At 32.5% G+C, this 7,500-nt stretch overlaps 1 protein-coding gene across 3 annotated transcripts in view; it reads right to left on the bottom strand.

Annotated features, from left to right (window-relative positions):
• LOC145263095 (dynein light chain Tctex-type protein 2B-like) overlaps window positions 1–7,500 on the bottom strand; it is a 254,270-nt gene that overhangs the window by 26,061 nt on the left and 220,709 nt on the right. The gene's annotated exons all lie outside the window — the stretch shown is intronic.

Here is a 7,500-nt window from a genome sequence, read left to right on the forward strand (position 1 = left end):
AAAGGTCAAATCGTTGAACTTTGAGCCCTTAACAGCCAAATTTCTGGCCGAAAACCGATCACAAAGATTTTCCAAAATCTCAGTACCCTGTGTATCAAATTTCGAGTCTGTAGACTGAAAATTGACAGAGTTATTGCATAGGGAAATGTACACTGACGCATAGATAGGCAGACAGACACTTTCACTTTTATAGATATACTAGCCTGGGTGCCCGGCGTTGCCAGGGTGTTTGGATCTGTGTGTTGAGCAAAAAAAAAGAAGTGGTTGTAGGCAGGCAAGCTTGAACCTGTACCATGAAGGAGGAAAAGAACATGAAAAAAAAAGTGACGTCTTTACTGTTTCGCCCATCGCCAAACCGGAAGTGACGTAGGTTTAAATTAAGGCTAGTCAATCGAAAAGAGAGGATGGCTTTCGAAAACATTGACAAAAAAGCGCCCAGTTGAGGGTGAAGTGTTTTTAGCCAATTGTTCCGTATTTGTCGTCCGAAGAGTCGACTTCACAACGATACCGATCTCGTAAAAATCCGTCGCCTGTTGAAAGTTTTAGGCAAACAAACATACATACATATGTATACATACATTTAAACAAACAGGTGAGATTTATATTATAGATTATATTGGATGCAATATATAGTAATGATATAAAAAGTTGAAAAAAAAAAAAATAAAACTCGTGCGCCACCACCGAGAATCAAAACCAAAACCTTCAGCTAACGACTTATTTTTGCCTCTGCTGCCAATAACTAGGCCATGAAGACATATTTACTGCAAGGCTAAAAATTAAAACATGAACTAATAGCTACTATGTTATGCGTTCGTAATGGCGGCGTTCGACCTTCACCTGGCAAATTTCATTTTTTTTTTAATTTCGCACTTTTGCAGCGATTTTTCCGGGCTAAAACCCAAATATAAAGTTTCGCATGTATTCAAATACCTTATATATGAAATTTCATGTCTGTAGACCAAAAACTTTAGGAGGAGTTTGGTAGGTAAAATTTGTTAAACAAAAATATATACGTATACATAAATATATATGGAAACAATTTTGTGTTTACTACAAACTTTTTACGCAAATATTATGCAAGTATAAATCATGTAGAATATCTGCATGAATATAATTACACATAATAGTTAACTAAAGATGATAATCTCATAATAAAACCAAAGAAACTAATAGCGAATTAATTAAAATGAATGTTCAAAAGAATATGCAAATTAGCTAGATCTTCTGCTGGTGAATGCAATTCCACGCCTCTATACATAACAAAATTGTATTTTCTTTTTAAATAAATAGAGAAAGGGGTTTTAATATGAATATCAATACACACGCTTGAAAAACGAATTTATGGGAGTATAGATAGATAAAAGAAGATAGATAGATACATTTCTTGGAAAAACATTTCAGCCTCAACAGAAAAATATTCAACAAAATGTTTAACCGGAAAATTATTTTACCGAAAACTATTAACATTAAACTATAAAAAGGAAGATACTAGAATTAAAAAAATATATTTTATTTACACTCAATCAGATGTGCCTTATACACTAATAAAAATGTAATTGGTGTTTTGTGCACTTTTTAAGATTTTAAATATTCATAAATTTTCTCATTATAAAAAAAACGATTATTTTATTGATATTTAAACTTTCACTGAATTTCATCAATGTTTTTTGCAAGTACTTTCAATTGAGCTGCATCAATCGAAAATACTTGCACGAAACAGCCAAAAGAAAAAACAAATTGACGATAGAACTTTCTTGTACAGATTCAATCCAGAAATAAGAACGACATTTCGAAAAAAATAAAAATTATATAAAAAACAAAAAGCACAGTAATCAAAAACACTCCGTGCTATTTAACAATACTTGTCTGAATGAAAACATACTGCCTTACCCAATATATATATATATATATATATATATATATATATATATATATATATATATATACTAGCAGTTCACCCGGCTTTGCTCAGGCTCTATGTAATGTTCATAACTTTATGTGCATATGTATATATTAAAAAGTGTGAATATGTACGGTAATGCGTTTCTATATAATAGGCTTCCTTAAGTACCATAGAGAAAAGTTGTTAGAAACTGCAGACGTCAAATTCTTTTTAACTTTGACCCCAATTTTGACCGCTTAGCATTCATTGTTTTAGGTTCAAATTGAATTAAAATGTTTGACCCATGTCCAAGTAACCTACATCTAAAATTTGAAATGTTTGGACCCAAAATTGGCAAAGGAGTTTGGTAGAGTCTGCAAATGTCAACTCTTGCCAGCCAAATTTTCGCCCCAAAACCGATTAAAAAGCTTGGTGCCTGTCTGAATATTCTTTATGTAAAATTTCAAATGTTTAGCCCAAAAATTGGCTGAATAGTTTGCTAGAGACGGTAAAGGTAAAATCTTTTGAAGTTTGACCCCTTGGAAGCCAAATTTTCAACAAAAAATTGATTAGAAATCTTGCCCTATGTCTGAATAGACTTTATGTAAAATTTCAAATGTTTAGACTAAAAATTGACTGAGTAATTTTGTAGAGACCGCAGAGGTAAATTTTTTTAAAACTTTGACCCCAATTATGACCCCTTAACACTTATTGTTTTGGGTCAAATCAAATTACCCTTAACATTTATTAGGGGGGGGGGCTCAAATCAAATTAAAACGTTTGATCCATGTCAAAGTAACCTACATTGAAAAAGTCAAGTGTTTAAACCCAAAATTGGCAGAGGAGTTTTCAAAGATCAAATCGTTTAACTTTGACCCCTCGACAGCCAAATTTCTGTCCGAAACCTGATTAAAAAGATTTTCCCAAGTCTCAATACCTCTTATGTCAAACCTCTAGACTTTTTTATTGTTAATTTAAGATTTGTTATTAAGAGCCGGTGGTCTGTACAACAATCGTGTGTGGGGTGATTGGAGTGCATGCATAATAGATGGTTAAGCTAGTCCTAGGCCTATATAATCTACACCCTCTGCCTCCTAACTGCTTGCATGCTACCTTATCGTGGTACTCCCCCCCCCACCATTGCTTTACAGAATGCATGCAAGTGACCGAGCGGTTGACGGTATAATCATATTCCATATTCCTGCTGTCTTGTAAAGTTTTGCCTCTTTAGGCAAAGGCTAGAGGAAGGACACTCCGATACAAAACCATGCCAGTCAGTAAGGTGAGTCTTGTTTCAAGATCATCAATAGACAGATGCAACTTCGCACTAGAATCCTGCACGCCACACATGGATGCCACAGAAAGTAAACATAGGGCCATAGTGTGGGCTTCACTTTGGCAAAGTGTTGTCTATCTTAAACAAAGTCACACCAACGGCTTTTTCAGTCCAAATACTGCTACCGCTACTATTTTTTCCTTTCCTTTCCCTTTCTCCTTCCTCATACGAAAGATCAGTGGTGATGGAATTTGGGTGGTGAGACTAGACTTGGTGTAACTTGTGTGATGGCCGCTTCTCCTGTGACCTGTGACCACACAGGAACTCGGTCCTACACCTGCAACTGAGCAGGCCTTTTTAGGAGCACCGCTGCTTACCCCAACTGGGGAGGATCCTATAAAAGGTGAGCTAAAAATCGGTGGTCACACCTCTCAGTAATTGGGTTGTTGCGCCCAGTGATGCATCGTAAGTGCAGCTGCAAAACAAATAATAATATATGTAAATTGCACCTCAAAGTAGGCGCTTGGAATGTGTGCACCCTCATGGATGCAAGAGACACTGATTGCCCAGAGAGAAGAACAGCTCTAGTCTCAAGAGAACTAGTAAGGTTCAACATCGACGTGGCATCTCTCAGCGAGACAAGATTATCTGGTGAAGGTTAGATATCTTAATGTGTATCAGGATACACCTTCTTCTGGAAGGGTAAAGATAATGCTGCTCCCAGGCCATTAAGACCCAACTAGTAAAAGACACCAACCTGAGACCAAATGCCATAAATGAAAGGATAATGAGACTAAGACTACCACTCCCAAGCAACCAGTTCATCATACTAGTGTCAGTATATACCTTTATACTGGACGTAGAAGACTACATCAAAGGAGCCTTCTATCAACAGCTTGACATTACCATTAGCCAGATACTAGTAGGGGACAAACACCTCCTCCTTGGAGATTTCAACGCCAGAGTGGGAAGAGACCAGGAGCTCTGGCGTAACATCATAAGCAGACAAGGAGTGGGAAACTGTAATGACAATGGCCTCCTCCTCGTAGGCCTCTGTGCTGAACAGGAACTGTTCATCACGAACACCCAATTTAGATTACCAACCCGCCAGAAGACCACCTGGAAATAACCCAAATCAAGACACTGGCATATTTTGAACTATGCCATAATAAAACAACAACATAAAAATGAAGTTTGGATCACAAGGAGCATGCTGGGAGCCGACGATACATATATATATATATATATATATATATATATATATATATATATATATATATATATATATATATATATATATACATGTATATATATTTACATATACATATATATACATACATATATATATACACATGTATATATATTTACATATACATATATATACATACATATATATATATATATATATATACATGTATATATATTTACATATACATATATACACATACATATATATGTGTATATATAATTATATATACATATATATATATGCATACATATATATACATGTATATATAATTACATATATATATACGCATACATATATAAACATGTATATATAATTGCATATACATATATATATAAACATGTATATATAATTGCATATACATATATATACATACATATATAAACATGTATATATAATTGCATATATATATATATTCATACATATATAAACATGTATGTATAATTACATATACATATATATATATACATACATATATAAACATGTATATATAATTACATATACATATATATACATACATATATAAAAATGTATATATAATTACATATACATATATATATATAGACATGTATATATAATTACATATACATATATATAGACATGTATATATAATTACATATACATATATATATACATACATATATAAACATGTATATATAATTACATATACATATATATACATACATGTATAAACATGTATATATAATTACATATACATATATATACACACATGTATAAACATGTATATATAATTATATATACATATATAAACATGTATATATAATTGCATATACATATATACATACATATATAAACATGTATATATAATTGCATATACATATATACATGTATAAACATGTATATATAATTACATATATATATATATATACATACATATATAAACGTATATATAATTGCATATATCTATATAATCATGGAAGTTTTTAACCTTTAAAACTATATACAAAAAAACTATTTAATTTTTATTTTTTATCATTCGTTAGAAAACTATTTAGTCAGTAAATCATTTAATAACCTGAAATCACTGCATCAACTTGCTCTCTCGAATTCACTATAGTACTAATGGTAATTTAAGGGATCATCAGCTGTTTACCATGAAACACTATTTCAGATATATATATATATATATATATATATATATATATATATATATATATATATATATGTATATATGTATGTATGTATTTATGCATATATAAGATGCAAGCAAGGATGCCTTAACGGTTCACAGAGTTTTTGTAATGTATTTAGATAAATAGTGAGTGCAAACACTAGCAAAGCATAGTCTTCTTTCCTTTTTCCTAATTAAAAGATCTGCGACATGTATCTATATAATATATAAACATGGAAATACAGAAACAGTTGGTGCTGGACTGAGCTCCAATCTCTAGTTTGCCCCCCCCCCCCTGTAAAACTTTTGCAGCAACGTCTCAGCAGTCACTTCAAAGAATTATTTTTCTTTCTCTGTGCACTTAAAACTATCATGAACAAAGTTTCATTCCAAGACCATCCCATCTGTGGAATACAATATCCCAAGGTTGCTTCCCAGCCGAATACAACATGGTCGTTGTTTTAAGATTCAAATTTAACAAATTCTTGTTGAGCAGCTCGGGTCATTTAACCAATCATTTCAAATCCTCATCAACAACTTTTATTTATTTATTTTTTATATATTCTTTTTACGCTTGTCCACTACAAACAAGACATATTTCCAGTTGGACGTAAGGGGATATTATTTGGGACCATATTTATAGGGGACTACATAAGGAGATGAGCAGCGAGATGTCTAATCACATTACATTTAAACTTCTTCAATGTTAATACAGTCAGGGAAGCAGAAAACAGGGAATTCCAAAGTCTAGCATTTTTCATAGGGAAGAAACTATTAGAGTAAGGAGGCGCTCTACAGCAAAGGAGTAGGATTTCGCTGCTTTGTGAATTAAACATTTGTCGGGGGTATGTACATCGAAGGGGTGCAAAGAGTTTATCAGAACACATTCCATTAAAGTACTTGTAAAACAAGCATAGGGATACAACATTGTGGCGATGGGACAGGGGTTGGAACTTGGTTGATAGTGCGGAACCTATTAGATTAGAGACTCTTAGTTGGATACTTCCTGTCTCATTAACTCTTATCCTTTTAATGTTTCAAATCTTGATAATCATTACCTATTAGTATGTAAAAACATTGCCATTTTTGATGGCGAGTGTACACTTGTATAGAATACTGATATATATATGATTTAGATAGGTGTAAGAATTAGCTAAATTTACAATCCGTTTGAATTACGAGTTAAAATTTCAGGTTTCAAATCTAATCAGATGGAGAGATTCATTTGATTTTCCGTTGTTGTAAAACGAAAGATTACAAATACTCGTATCTATATACTAGCAGTTCAGCCTGGCTATGTACTGTTCATAACTTTATGTGCATATATATATATATATTAAAAAAGTTTGACTCATGTCCAGGTAATCTACATCTAAAATTTCAAGTGTTTAGACCCAAAATTGGTGGAGGAGTTTGGTAGAGTTTGCAAAGATCAACTCTTTCAACTTTGACCTCTTGGCAGCCACATTTTTGCCCCAAAACTGATTAAAAAGCTTGTTGCATGTCTGAATACCATTCATGTAAAATTTCAAATGTTTAAACTCAAAATTGTCTGAATAGTTTGCTAGAGACCGCAAAGGTCAAATCTTTTGAACTTTGACCTCTTGGAAGCCAAATTTTTGGCCAAAAACAGATTAAAAATCTTGCCCTATTTTTGAATACACTTTATGTAAAATTTCAAATGTTTAAACCAAAAATTGGCTGAGTAATTTGGTAGAGACTGCAGATGTCAAAATTTTTTTAAACTTTGACCCCAATTTCAACCCCTTAACATTTATTGTTTTAGGCTCAAATTAAATTAAAAAGTTTCATCCATGTCCAAATAACCTACATCTAAAATTTCAAGTGTATAGACCCAAAATTGCTGGAGGAGTTTGGTAGAGTTTTCAAAGGTCAAATCGTTGAACTTTGAGCCCTTGACAGCCAAATTTCTGGTTGAAAATGGATTAAAAAGATTTTCC

The sequence above is a fragment of the Euprymna scolopes genome, chromosome 38 (assembly GCF_053919585.1).
Source record: "Euprymna scolopes isolate OS-2025 chromosome 38, ASM5391958v1, whole genome shotgun sequence".
Taxonomy (NCBI): Eukaryota; Metazoa; Mollusca; class Cephalopoda; order Sepiida; family Sepiolidae; genus Euprymna; species Euprymna scolopes.